This window comes from Phyllostomus hastatus, unplaced genomic scaffold (genome assembly GCF_019186645.2).
Source record: "Phyllostomus hastatus isolate PE091 unplaced genomic scaffold, TTU_PhHast_1.1 phas_contig_254, whole genome shotgun sequence".
Classification (NCBI taxonomy): domain Eukaryota; kingdom Metazoa; phylum Chordata; class Mammalia; order Chiroptera; family Phyllostomidae; genus Phyllostomus; species Phyllostomus hastatus.
In genome coordinates, this window is record NW_025333810.1 from 17859290 (window position 1) to 17875105 (window position 15816).

A 15816-nucleotide genomic window follows, 5' to 3' on the forward strand; every position below is an offset into this window, starting at 1 on the left:
TTGTTGATGTACCCAAAACCACTGAGAATCTAAACACAGTGCCCACGTCCCCAAAGTCCATATCACTTTCCTGCTCCAACGACTGTGCTGATGTTGGGTGACACATTCACTGACTGGCTTCGTCCTTAACTGGGAAGCAAACTAAACAGGAAATAAAAGTTAAAGGTATAGAGAAAGGAAAGCTGGAACAGGACATACCTTAATGGTCAAAAAGCCTAAACCACAAAGTTCTTGGAACTATTTTAGAAACATTTATTCTCCTGATGACTAAGCATTGAAAGGCTCATTCAACCATCTATGGCTGATGGACTCTCTCTGCCACCCACCTCCTGAAGCCTTAGTTAGGCAAGGAAGCTCCACCCTCAGGCCTCTGGTATGAGAGTTCCAAATTGAGTTCCTTGATGGCAGATAGGGTTAGGATTTTGTCTTGTGTACAAAAGTATGGTAAAGGGATGTGAAAAGAATTGAAACCTTGGTATCAATCCCAGACCCATCTCTTACTGTCTGTGCAATATTGTACATGAATCTTACGAGTCTCAGTTTCCTCACATGTAAATATCATATCAATCTACCTTCAAGTTTGTATTGTGATCAGTATGTGTATATCAAAATAAAATAGTGAACATGAGCACTTTATAAAGGATGAAACAAATCTTGTTTCTTCTATCCATCTTAGATTCTCTGACCAGGGAAGGCCCTATACATTAGACTGACAAAAGGCAGATTAAGAAGTGACCAACAGAATACTAGCATGTGCATCCCACATACACTATGGGAGCACCCGGTGATGACCGACTGAAAGGGGTGGCTAAATCTTGGGCTTATACAGCATCTTACCCAAAGGACAATACAGTTTTGTGTTTTACTAGGGGTAGCAAATCATGGGAAGACAATTCTACAGGAAAGCTAATGGTAGATGAGTGCTAGTTTTTGCAAGGTTTGTTAGAGAGGTTCCTCTGGTTTTGTCTCTGGGTTGGTGAAGGTCTAGAGTTATCTCTGGTGATTGACTTCTGTCCTTCCTGGTAGACAGAAGTGAAAACACCTTTATAAATTTATATCCTGCTTTATGCAAATAGAAGAAGGGTGGAGAACTTTTCTGTGTGTGCTTCTTCTCAATTGCTTTCAGCTCAAAATAATCCTTATGCAAAAGTGACATATTTGGGGGTCGCACATTCTGCTGTTCTTCAGCTTCATTGGCTCTAAGGTACTACAGACATTCAAAATGTTATTACTCCTACTCCAACCATGTTATCATCACAGTAAACAGAGTGCCTAAATATGTCCAACTCTATGCCAGATCTAAACAGACAGAAATAAACATAGTCTCACCCTATGCGGATTTACATTCTAAAATATCTACACGTTGATAAGGTTAATTCCCTCATCTAGAGTATATTTTGCTTTCCCCAACCCAGTACTTAAGCTTGTCCTTCAAAAGTTCATTTATCAAAGGGTTTTAGAGCTATAGCAATTTTGCAAAGTTGAGAAGAAATAGTCTCTAGAGCATATTCAGTTTTGTTAATATATAGCTTTCCTATGTTTACAGGAGTAGCCTTACCCTAGCAACTTCCCAGCAATTGATGGGTTGTGTTGTCAGCTTCACCATCCCTCTTTTTTTCCCTTCTCCATTGTTTCATTATTTGTGGATTATCACATGGTTCTTTGTATTCTTGGTCACAACACTGGTGATTTTTTTCCCTCTCTGATCAGATACTCAAGCTTACAAATTGGCTATGGTGGCAGTTTTTCTCCATCTGGCATGTAAGCAAGAGACTTGGCAAATGTGGGTTTTGTATTACTCAGTGGTGAGATTGACAGTCTTGTGAAGTCAGAAATGGATACCGTAGATTCAGCTGCCATGTCAAATCAGGGGGAAAGTCTATCATTGTTTGTGGTCTGATGAGGATGGAGGCGTCAGCATTGTGATATTACATTCTCCAGTTGAAATCAAGTGATAGAAATTTATAACTTTCCCAAGGTATCATTTATCTAGTGGTGGTGGTGCCTGTGGAGTCACTCAACCTTACAGTGTTGCATTTCTACAGAGCTCAAAGCAACGACTCTCCAGTCACAGTAACCACAGCTCTGCAAGGCTGCATGTGGACCATCAGAATGATCCTGTACCATACGTGAGCAGCAGAGGAAGCTGGAGGAAGAATGATTTTTGCAAATTATAATGTGTACTTGATACACTCACTGATGAGTCAAATGGTTAAACTGAGAAATAAGGTCAAGAATTTTCACATGGAGGGCTCCACCTTTGGAACTTATGACACATACTCATTCAGTGGCCCTATTTTCCCCTAATAGGAGCATAAGTTTAAAAAAATCCATAGAATCAATCACTAAAAGTAGTTGAAAATGTGAACAATGTTCACATTTCAAAGATCACCATCATATCAGGGTGGTGAACACACAATAGGACATATAGATGATGTATTATAGAATCATATCCCTGAAACTTATATAATTTTATGAACAAATGTCACCCCAATAAATTCAATAAAAATAGGTAAATAAAGATCTTTATCACAGTTTAATAAAATGAAAAAGAAAATGTTCAGCAACATAGAACTAGATACATGCATTTTAGTCTATAAGTACAGTGAAATATGGTGACATTATGAATATTTATAATTAATTTTAATGACTAAATGCCTAGCATTAAGTTAAATAAGTCAGGATACAAAACTGTACATACATTATAATTTTAATTATGGAAGAAATCTATATATGTGGAAAAACAATAGAAAGAAACTATACTTGAGTAATAACTATTATCAGTAACAGAAATAACAGTGGGGTTTTTTTGCCTACATATAGTTTTCTCTATTTTTCAATATTTTTCTATGAAACATGTCTCACTTTTATATTCAGGAAGAAAGTGAAAAGAACTAAATGTTCTTTTTTTTTAAGACTCTAAATGTTCTTTAAACGAACACATTACGATGACTGGTGGGCAGGACTTTTTGTGTATGGACTTTCATGTTGTCATTTATCCTTCTTTTAAAACAAATAGCCTCTCATGAATTTTAAAAAAGGTAACAATGCTCTGTGAGCTATTTCTTAAATTTTTTTCTAAAAAATGAGTAGGACATGAACAAAACATGTACATATATCCCCCTTTTCTAATCTTAGGGATGAAAAAGACCAGTTTCCTTGGCAATGAGCCATATTTCCCGCAGTCACCAGGCATTTCTGGTCAGCGGGCTCTGGCCTGGCCCCAGGCAGCAGGCAACCCTGCCATGCATTGACCCTACCACACTCAGTGTCCCGAGGCAGCCTGGGAATTCCAAACCTGTTCTAGTCATTTTATTAATCATCAAAACTTTGGCTATGAGACATGTTGCTCTTGAAATAATTTCACCTATGGGGTTCATTTTGCTTTAATCATTAACTTCAGCTTTCAATCTCTTCCTCTTTATTCCCATCAGAAAACTTCTCAAGCCTCCAGTCTGGCATGGAGATTAGCGTTGAGGCCTGTTGGTTCAATCAGCCTCTGTGCTTCATTATGGTCCATGACATAATGACATGATGTGATTTGCCCCAGTGCACTCTGAAGTGACTTGCTGTTGTGGTTCAGCAAGGCAGCAGAATTTTTGAAAAGCTGCATTCTTGTTGACATCATACTTTTTAAAACACCAGATTTTTCATTGATTTTGCAGAAAGTTTAGTTTTTACATGACTAGCTCCAGCACTAGACAAACATATGAGCTTGTCCACAGATACAGCCATGCTGGCTGAGGTAGAAATCTTAATTATTCTTATTTTGTACAGATTGCTTAACAAATTTTAGGTTATATTTTTGACTCAATTGTGTGTGTGTGTGTGTGTGTGTGTGTGTGTGTGTTGTAGAAGTTCAAAAACGAAGGAGGGCAGATGGAAAAATAGTTTATAAAAATGTTGCTTGAATATGTATTGAACTGCATTTGTTGCTTTCTATTTATTATTATACACATGTGCCTACCCAACACTGTGAGTTCCTTTGCAGGAATTAGAAATATGCATTCAACATTTAAAATAAAGCTCCAGAATTTGACTCTTAACATGTTGTTTCTGTTAGTTAGCTACAGGCAATGAAAGCAGAATATACTTTCAGCCCATTGACTTTGACTTCTCATTGATCCAGTCATGACCTTCAGACAGGTCTTGGAAGGTTGAGAACTCACTTGGTCTCCAGGGATTTGCCACTATGTATATGACTTTCCTTAGGATCTAAGGGCACTGAGTCCTGTTCACACCCGGCTCCAGAATAACGGGGAAAAAAACAGAAGTAGGGTGGTTGTTTTTCAAGACACAAGATCCCTATTTTTTTAGTTAAATGCCATTTAAACTGTGCCACCGTTTCAAATCCAGTTATTTCCCAGTTGTTTTCTTGTTTTAATTGTATATTTTTGGTAAGGAGCCATTAGTCAAACTAGCCCTGAGATCATACAGATTTATTAGTGTTCTTTATGGAGTTACTTGTTCTTTATTTCTCATCTTAATCTTGTAACCTAAAGCTGGGTCTTTTTTGAACCTAAATCATTGGAAATCAGAAAAAAAAAAACATGCCTAAGTCCTTTCTGCATTGGTGACATTACTTTTAGCATTGAAAAATGCTGGAACTTGGCTCTCAGCTTTGGGCACTAAACTTTTCTGTAGCTACATTAAGCACCATATTTGTTTTGTTAAGGTTTAGTATCTTACTAGTGTAGAACATGTTGGGGGCTATGAGTGGGCTTTTTATGTCCTGGCCCATCTCTCTTAGTTGTCAAGGAAATTGGTGCACTTTTGCTTACTATTGACTTAATAATGAGAGTACGGATAAACAAAATGTGTGGGCCAATCAGCCCACGCTCTGTCCAGCAACAGAACAAACATTTGGATTAAAAAAAAGAAAGAATTTATATTAGGTGGAGTTGGGATGTGATTCTATTGCTAAAACTTAAACCAAATGATGAGAAACATGCCAAAATAAAGTTCATTGTCTAAACTTTTCTGAAAGATACACTACTTAATTCAATTCCATTGAAAAGTTTCATGGAGTTAGACACAATGTATTTGAAATCAATGCTAAGCAAAATGTGCCTTCAAAGAGTAGCTAGTCTTGGAAAAGTAGAAAATCTGATGCAAGGCCTAAGAACCAATCCAGAGGTGGTGAGAGCACTCCCACAGTTCAGTGCTTCTGACGGAGCTGCATGCGGTGGCCTGGAGCCAGGTGGCCTCAGGTCATCACTGGTAGAATGCAGCTCATCATCTCTCCTACCTTCTAGGGCTGTGCAGGTTACATGAACACAGGTGAAACACCTAGACAGATATCTAATACATGGTAAGTATCTAACAAATACCATTGACTATTCCAGATAGGATACAAATGCATGACTAAAACAGATCATCAGATTCAATATTAGTGGAAAAAATCAATTATATGATGATTTTGATTTATAGCAAGTATTGTTCTCTGCATGACAATGTGGGAAAATTGGTTTATTTATTTTTTAGATATATTTTCTGTTGTAAGAAATACAGTCATTTTGACCTCTATACTTGAAACCTTTTTCATAGCAAGGGGGTAATAAGATACTGCTATGAAAAACCAAATGTATGGGTGCTACTAAATCTATAACTTAAAATAGGTGTTCAGGTTAAATCAATGTATTATTAAGGAAAGAATTTTGCAAATTCCCAGTGGTGGACAACTATCTCTCTGTGATTGGCTGAGGAAGACAATAGAAAGAGACTTTTACTTTTTTGACTACTAGAACCAATAAGCTAACAGACTAAAACTTGGGCGTCTCAAGAGGAAGATTTTGAGGACAGCAGATTGAGGGTATGAACAAGGGAAACACCAGCAACTCAGAATGGAAAACTGGGTGACCAGAGTAGTTCAGCCCTAAAGCAAAGAAACATAATTATATGTGAATAACTTCAGGCAATAACAAAAGGACTTACATTCACCAATGAAGCAATGATAAGAACACAGCCTCACTTCTGTGACATTCTTGCCAAAGATGCATAACCTAAATCTAGTCCTGAGCAAACAGCAGACAAACACAAATGAAGAGATATTCTACAAAAGAATTGGTATGTGATCTTCTGAAGTGTCAAGAGCACAAAAGTAAAGAAGAACTGAGGGACTTACCTAGATTGAAAGAGACAGAGAGACATAAAAACTAACGGCAGTGCAAACTTCTGGCCTGGATTATTTTGCTATAAAAGTCATTATTGGAACAACTGATGAAACTTGAATGTGATTTGAGGATACAATGAAAGTAATGAATGAATATTAATATCCAAAATTTTATAGTTCCATTTAGGTTATTCCAGAGAATACCTCACTTGCAGGAAATAAATTCTGAAAAGTGAAGTTGTCATCATGTGAGCAGTTTATTCACAAATGGTTGAAGAATAAAAACTTTTTTGTACTATATTTGCCAAAAAAAAAAGTTAGGGTTGGGTTTGGTAACTCAGTAACATCATTAAAGATTCAGTTTCTTCCTGTCTACTCTGCCTTCCCCTCATCAGCTTAATTTTAAGGCAGAATCCCTTTCACGGTCACAAAATAGTTGCCAACACAGAGGACAGAGAGGGGGTGTGGGGGGCAATCACCTCCAGAAGCTCTCTAGGAAGAATTAGAAAGTTAGGAAGCCTCTTTCCTGGAAACCCCAAGAAAATGTCTTCTCCAATATGACTGGCCTAAACTGAGTCATGTGCTGACTCCTAAACTATCCATCCTGTGCAGGGAATGGGATTATGTTTATTATTTTAGGCTTGATTTCCTTGTTTCTTTTTCCAAAGCACATGGATTTCATATGAGAGAGGTTCAAACAGTTGAATGAAAATTCGATTAGTTATCAAAAGACGGGGAATGCAACATTGGGTAGACAATTACAAAATGCACATTGAGGGCCAATATACCATTGTGGTTAAGAGTTTGGTTTCTGAAGCTAGAATAGCTAGGAAAAACTTGGTTCTGTTTATCTTAGCTGTGTAATTTTGCACAGTGCCTTTAATCTCTACCCAAATTTGTCCATCTACAAAATAAAGATGATAATCCTACCTACCTTACAGACTGATTATGAGAACTCAATAAGTTAGCAAATGTAAAACACTCACAATAGTGCCTGATGCACAGTGAGCATTCAAAGAGAATTAACTGTTACTCTCTCATTTGTTACAAGATCCTATTTTATAGATAAATTGATTCAACAGATAATTACTGCGTGCTCGCTATGTATCATGTTCTGCTCTGGATATTGAACATGTAATCATGATCCAGACAGACTGGGTCTTTCTGAGATCTAGTTAAGTAAGCAGCTTGTTTAGGATCAAACAGCTAGTAGATGTCGGAATTTAGGTTTGAGTTCAGGTTTCTCTCGCTCTCACTTTCCCATCAAGGACCAATGACTGTTTCAGTGGAGGAAGTCAGATTGCACACTGAAACCAGGCAGGATGTCACAGAAGTAGCAATGTTTTAGGTGGCATTGTCCTCCAAATTTCACGTCACAGCATATATTTGTGAACTTTGTGAATTTTTGAAACTGTAATTGACAATAGTTTGAAACTATACTGGAAAGGGGAATTTTGTTTTTAGCCATTTGTTGAGCACTCACCTTATACTTAATGCTACACATCAACTCATTTAATCCTCAGTGCAACCCTGTAAAGTCGATGTTATTATCTCCATGATACGGATGAAGAAATGAAGGCTTGTTGAAATAAAGTCACTTGCTCAAAGTCACAGAGTAGTCACTGATGGAGCTATTCAATACAAATCAAAGCCAAAACCTGTTTTAAATACTATGGGCAACAGGAAGCTGGACAATTCCGGCCTCTGAAGCAGTGTCCTGCTGGTCTAGTGCATGCAATACACATGTGAAGTCTTACTCAGAACCACTCATGAATGAAGACTGCAGCCATGGTGGAGTTTCCAGTGGCCAAGAAACTCGCCCACAGCTGCTATTTCTGCACTGCCCCATCTGAGCGTAGGCTCAGCTCATGAGGCAAATTTAAATGAATGTTAATTTTTGACATATAACAAAAGTATATGTATATGTATATAATGCAAGTATAATGGCAACAGAGGCAATCATTTAAATGAGGGCAGCAAAGAAAGTGAAATAGACTTAATGGTGAAATTGTATCCCATCTCCTTAGAATGTTCTTCAGCAGAGTAGGAAAATGGTCTTTAGAGCATATATCAAGTTTTAGTTGTTTATCCACGTGGACCCTTTATGCCTCCTTTTTCTCATTTCCGTTTCTATGCCCTTACACACCCCTTCTTTCAATTGCTTTCTCTTTACCTTTCTGTACCTTTAAATTTTTCTCTGCCTTTGCCTTAAGCCTGATAGTGGCCCTCAGGGACTTTGCCTACCTTTCTGCTGACATCTGAGGCTAAAGCATTTGTTAAACCTGTGTTCTGGGTAATAGGGTATCAAATGGAATCCCTGACTAGTTGCGATTATTAAAGATCCTGTGGAACTTCTCACTATGGTGTTAACTGAGTGACCTGGCCCCTTGCCCTCTGAGCTATTGCTCTGGCCTCCTGCAGACCCCTGTCTGCAGTTTCAATTGAAAAGTTATCCCTCACATCTTCAAAGGCTCTTCCACTGATTTCCCACTGTCAAGGCCATCTCTGAGCAAAAATCTCCCATTGGCTGCTGGACTTGGGAGCTTCTCTCCCTAACCACAGCCATTTCCCTCAGTTCCCTAGTGATCTCAGGTCACTCCTCGGCTACCTAAGCAACTTGAGAGGTGCACACAAATCTGTCTTCTGGGCGACTTCACATGATCTGAACCTGTTATTTTATTCTGTTTCTGTTCTAATACCCAAACATGCTACCTTACATCCCATTCTCCTGGGGCCTCTCTCCTTGGGGATAGTTATCTAGGTTGAGAAACTAATCCATGTTAAAGGAATAATAGTTGCAAATGTTCAATAGTTTTCTTCTCACTCACCTCCCAAATTTTTCAATTCTTTCCCCAGAACTTCATTCCTAAATCGTAGACAATAATGCCTCTATTGAGCAGTCAGCAGTGTGGAACACTTATGTTAAGTGTTTTACATTGACTTGTGTAGTTAGAAGAAATCTCAAAGTTCCATTAGTGCGATTAGTATCAGCCCCATTTTACAGACGAAGGAACCGAGGCACAAAAGGATTAAAGAATTCACCCAAAGTCACCCAGGGAGTAAGTGACAAAGCCAGGATTTACTTCCAGGCAGTTTGGCCCCTGAGCCTCTACTCCTCCCATGACACAAGCCTGCCTCTCCCCTCCAGTGGGATCATGGTTCTCTGCTACTTAAATACCCTCAAAGACTACTTGATGAACCCAGAACCACCCACAGAACAGGCGCTTCACAATCAGGCCCCCACACTACCTTTCAAGAATGATCCTCCCCCACCCTGACCAGTGTGGCTCAGTAGGTTGGACATCTTCCCACAAAGGGAAAGGTTGCCAGTTCAATCCCAGTCAGGGTGTGTGCCTGGGTTGCAGGTGTGGTCCCCAGTTGGGGTGTGTGCAAGAGGCAACTGATCAATGTTTCTCTCCTTCCCTTTCTCCTTCCCTTCTCCTTTCTCTAAACATAAATAAGTAAAATATTTTTAAAGAAAGAGTGATCCTCCACCTGTCCACCCCATCCTCCAATGTTTGGAATGTCCAATCTCTTGACACAGGGTAAGCCTACCTGCAATTATGCTGTTACTTCTGCATGAATGCCTTCTCCAACACATTCTGACTGGAAAACCCTTCAAAACCCACCTCGAAAGTCTTGTCCTCTTTGAAGCTGTCCTCAGGCAGATAATTAAGTATTGATATATTTTTTGCTCTCTCCTACTTTGTGACGCATATGACAGCATAGGAGGATAAAAGGTAACTTTAGGTATCCTAGGGCTCAAATTATGTAGTCAGAGTTTCAGTTCACTCACCCACTGTCTTTCTTTCCATTCCCCAGAAAAGTCTCTCCATGTGGCAGACCTGTGGCTGTGGCAGCACAAGGCTCACATCCCATTGGTTTGGCAATTCCAGTAAAAAGAAAGCATTTTCTCCCATAATGCTAGCAGAAATGTCACAGAAAGGGCTGTAATGAGCCTGGCTTAGGTCCCATGTCCACCCCTAACCAGTCACTGTGATGGGGTGGGGGAGGAAAATTTTAGCACGAATAATCTGTATTATATCCTTACCCCCTATGTAGAGAAGGTACTGGGAGAAAATGTGATGGTCAGCCTATACTAAACAAATGAAAGGGTGACCCCACACAGAACTGGGTTCTTTCTTTAAAAAAAGAGAGGATGGAATGCTGGGAAGATAAAAGATTTCCATGACACTCCACCCCTTGCCTGGATATCATTCATATCACTCTTTTTCTCATACATACTATTTCTAAAGCACATTTAGAAGGAACTCTTCTACTAACAACCAAAAGCACACTATTCAGAAAAGGTGATCTAAAAGTGTGTTTGATTACTGTGTCCGACTCCCTGTACAGAACCTCTGGTCTCACTCAAAGCAAGTGAGGCTCTTAATGCTATGGCAGCCTGTGAAATTAACACACTCCACACATAGCGTAGGAGGCAGAACAAGATACAAATATTCAAAGAATGACCATTTGGAAGCCACTTACTATGGTTACTGTTCACAAACACATATCTTGTCCTGCTGACAGGGATTGCAAAGATTTCTTATTCGGGCAGTAAAATGGCTACATAGGTTAGTTCACATAACTGCCCTGATTCTGTCCTCTGGGAAGATTATCTATGTCCATTGCTCCTTATAACGAAATAGGAGAGAAGTATGGAAGAATGCTTCTTTGCTGGGGGGTTAATTGCCAGAAAAGCCCAAACCTTTTTTACAAAATTTGGGGGAATAAGGAGTTGCAGACCTAGACCTTGCAAAATTGGTGCCTTAAAAATTCACTTGGCCTCTGATGCACAATTAACTTTCTAGGAGATCCACAGACTAGCAGTTGAAGTCAGAGAACTTGTCAGAGTAGCTGAAGTCAGAGTCCTGGCCTCTGAATCTGTGTTAGGGTTAGGGTTACTCTTTCCACCCCTATCTCTTAGTGGGAGGCCTCCATGACAGTTATCTGCACGGCTCCAGATTCCAGTGTTCTCACCACAGAGCTCTCTCCTCTCCACTATGCTTTCAGATGCTCCTCCTGAACCCTGGCTGACCCCTTTTTCATAATGCCTTATGGAGGTCGTACACATGTGGAAAGGGGGATCTCACTGTGCTTTTCACTCAATTATGCTAGGTACCTACAACTACTCTAAAATTTAAATGATGTTTATTAATTTATTTTAAAAAGTAATCAGTGAATTCCAAATATTTCCCACAAAGCTTTCCATAAAATCTTTAGTAGGCATATTTCTGTATCAAGGAACAACAAACACTGACATTGTGAAGAGCTGCTTTGCTGACACTTAGTAAGTACTGCCCACTGCTCAGTCAGAAATGGAAGAACACTCCCTGTCCCAAACCTGTCACAATGCAGCAGATTTCATACCTGAGCTTCGGTTATCTGCTACACCTCACTCCTGATGGCAATTTCTATAAAACATCAGGCAGGGTCTTTTGATTTCAAGTAACAAAATCAGAATCCAGCTATCAGAAAACAAACAATCAAAAATAACAAACAAAAAGAAAACGAAAGGAAAGAAAGATACAATCACACAAGAGAAATTCACTGATGAACTCGAAGCCTCCCACAGACTTGCAGAAGGAATTGGGTACCAGGCCTACAGAAGGACAGAACCGTTATAGTCCCAGGAACCCTGGTGGTGGAGAAAAATGAGCTGCCTCCCCATAGTGCTGTCATCAGAAAGGAACAACTTCTCTTTTCTACCTGGTGTCCTTCGGCTCAAGACTCAGACTCCTGAGAAAGATAATACAGTTGGTTTGGTGTGAGCCACATGCCTGTTCCTGAAGGAATTTGGGATGAGGTGAGAGGTGAGACAATAGAGAATATTTTCTCTCTGATTGACATGTCTCGGTTTTGGACCCATACCTGAGGTGGATAAATTCAGGATCATGGACAAAAGCGATTCCCTGCCAGAAAGAATTCATGTCACCAGAGAAAGGGGAAGGGATGATGAGAAGGCCAGCTTAATAAACCGCCTCTACAATATCCAGTATGGTACTTATCCCTTTGCATTTTATTTTGTTGTTTGTATGTCTAGCACTCTTGCTGGACTTGATGTTGCTTTAAACAATATCCCAATGTTTACTTGAAAATTAGATACATAGAACTCTCTTAATAAGTGTATTTTTTTCATTGCTAGCTTAAAGTTTTATCCATTCAAGATATAGTAACAGAGAACTTGGAGCAATAGTGTCCAATTTTTTGAGTGACAATATAAATTGCAGATCTGTAGGAAAAGTGGTTTATCTACACATAACAAATCACTTGGGGAACCATGGTTCACTTTCTAGTCCATTTCCTCATCTTTGTATCCACTCCACCATGCCCAACCTACCTGGGAATAATAACATCTACTTCATGGTTGATGTGAAGACTAAATCCAGTAACATTTATAAGGTATTAGAACAGTTGACAGCATAAGATAAAACTCAACAAATAGAATAGCTTTCGTTAAATCTGATCTGCTATTAGATTTGCTATGTGATATTTCCAGGAAATTTTTTTACAATAGCCACAGATTATAAATAACCTAATAAAATAATCATGTTGGAATCTCTGCTACTTCGCTGGCTCTGATCCCATTAACGATGCGTTATCGGTCTTGTTAATGATCATTATTCTACCCCTTACACAAATATTACGTTTTGCCTTTTAGCCCCAAGCCCTTTATTCCTGTGCTCATTAACTTTGTACTATTATAAAGTCATCCTCTGTCACTTTTTATTCTTGTACCTCTGGGTGATTTTATACTAATAAGAACTCCTTACACTTGGCAACCTTGCTGTGAATGTTGCTTTATCTTTCAACACAGGTTGGGCATGCTACTGCCCATTAGGCCTTGAAATTAAGCTATAGAAAGTAAAAACATACAGTTTGCAGAACTTCTACAGTCACTATATATCTCTATGCCCTTTTCTACTTTTCTCTGTTTCCATCCCAACCTCTCTGTCCCCCGCATACCTGAGGGAGAAGCTGGGTGTCATACCCACATCAGCATTCTCTGAGTCTCCAGCTACTAGTCCTAGAGAACAAGGAGGACATCCCTGCTGCGGCCACCCCTTAACGATGTCAGTGTGAGACTAATTTGGGGTCCTCTGAAGACCTTTATAATTGTGCCAGGACAACAACTTATCTAACCCTCCCTTCCCTGATGCCAGGTCTTTCTGGGAATGTTCTAAACATCTCCAGAATAAAATGATAAAATTGAAACATAGCTTTTCCTAACTCATTGAGTGAGAGGCACGTTATATTGCTATTATTAGTTGAATGATGATCTACTGATAATGTCATGCACATTCTTTCCCCAGACTTTTAAAATATTCATTTATCTATTAATTCAATAAATATTTACTAAACCTCGTCTTTGTTCTAAACAACAGAGACATACATAGTAGTGAACAATGCAAATAAAGGCCTGTGCCCCTTACTCACACTGTCTAGTGTGGAAGACTAGAAATTAAGAATCTATTAGCTCTGGCTGGTGTAGCTCAGGGGATTGAACGCGGGCTGCAAACCAAAGCATCGCGGGTTCGATTCCCAGTCAGGGCACATGCCTGGGTTACAGGTCACAGCCCCCAGGAACTGCACATTGATGTTTCTCTCTCTTTCTCCCTCCCTTCCCTCTCTAAAAATAAATAAATAAAATTAAAAAAAGAAGCTATTAAAGAAAATGGTGAGCACTGCTGTGGAAGACACACAGGTGCCATGGAAGTGTAGGGCAGGAACCCTGAAACGCAGAAAGTCAGCCCATCAAGGGGATGGACTTCAGGGGAAGTCTGGAATAATGACTGAGACTTAGCGACATTAAAAGGAGGTGGAGACACCTGACCAGTGTGACTCAGGTGGTTGAGTGTCCTCCCGTAAAGAAAAAGATCACCAGTTCATTTTCCAGTCAGGGCACATCCCTGGGTTGTAGGTTTGCTCCCCAGTTGGGGGCACATATGAGAAGCAACTGGTTGATATTTCTCTCTCACATCGATGTTTCTCTCCCTCTCTTTCTCCCTCCCTTCCCCTGTTCAAACAAAAAAAGGGCCGAGAAAAAGTGAAGGTAGAAGGAATAGTAAAGGCACATCCAAAAGGCCACAAGTGAATACCTTGCACAGTGTTACAATGCTTAGCACATAGTAAGTTCTCGGTACACTCTCATAGGCTGAAAGATATAGAGAAAGGAAACAGAACACATTAGATGAAATAAGTTTATAAGAAGGGAAAACAGGCAAAGATGGCACACAATTGATAAGCAGATGCCACTAACTTTCATAGGGAAGTCAAAGTATTGCCTTTTATGAATAATTAAGAACAACTCGGAAATCTGAAACTAGATAGTGACTTGGATAGATATATATTTTAGTAATATTACTTTGAATGGAGTGTAAAACGTGGGCTGATGACAATATAGGAGATAAAGAGACCAGCTAGAAGTTCATGGAGCAATCCACACAAGAAAGACAGTGACTAGATTAAGGTATGGAGGAAATTGGATGGATTTGAGAAATGCTTAAAGTTGTGTAAAAATGTGTTGGAAACATTATATGAGAAGCATTGCTAGGTAAAAGGGTCAAGGAGGAATCTTAAGTTATTGGCCTGACCAACTGGGTGAACTATGGTACCATTCCCTGAGATAAGTAACATGGAAGAAACAGCATGTTTAGAATAAAAGATAATTTGTTCTGTATTGAGAGATACCAGCACATCCAAAAAAGAGATGAATGTATGGACAGAGATAACTGGGTCTGAAGATCAGCAAAGGCATGTCTTGGGTGAAGATTTGGAAGTTGTCAGAATAATGATAGAAATTAAGCACACTGAAGTACAAAGGACAATAGGGGAGAATCTAAGCAATACCAACACTAAAGAGCTGGGCAGATGAAAAGGAGAACACAGAGAAGTCTGAGAGGAAGTGGTCAGGAGTTTATGATACCATGTATGTCAATAAGAAGACTTTAAGATAAAATGCTGCCCAAGGGTTAAATAGGATTATGTCCATAAAGTGTCTATTCAATGAATTTTGCAACAAGTTTGGCTTTTGTGAGTGACCTACAAGAGTAGACTTAGAAGGCAAGGTAGGAGTAAAACCCATATTATTTTGGGTTAAAGAATTAGTGGGAGGTAAGTATATATATTTTATATTTCTCATATAATTTTTATGTTGTATATATATTCTATATGTAAATATATATATTTTATATTTCTTATATAATTTTTTATTTTATATGTACATTACATACACATCAGGAAGATTTGCTATGAAAAAAAAAAGAAAGATACATCAGTAGGCAAAGGGAGACATGAGATCAATGGAAGTGGCTTAAACATAGATTGGAAAGAACCACCAAACAGAGTGAAGTTTGCCCTGGCCAGTATGGCTTGGTTGGTTGGAGCATCTCACATAAATCCAAAGGTCGAGTGTTCGATTCCTAGTCAGGGCATGTGCCTGGATTGTGGGTTCCCAGTTGATGTTTCCCTCCCTTCTTTCCTCCCTTTCCCTCTGTCTAGAATCAATAAGCATGTCCTCAGGTAAGGATAAACACACACACACACACACACACACACACACACACACACAAATAGAGCAAAGTTAAAGATGTAAGAAAGAAGGAACACAATGAATAGATTGAGAACACAAAGACTGAGATCTCTGAAAAAGCACAAAAACAGGAACAAATTGCTAGTAGAGAGGAGATGTTAATTAAGGA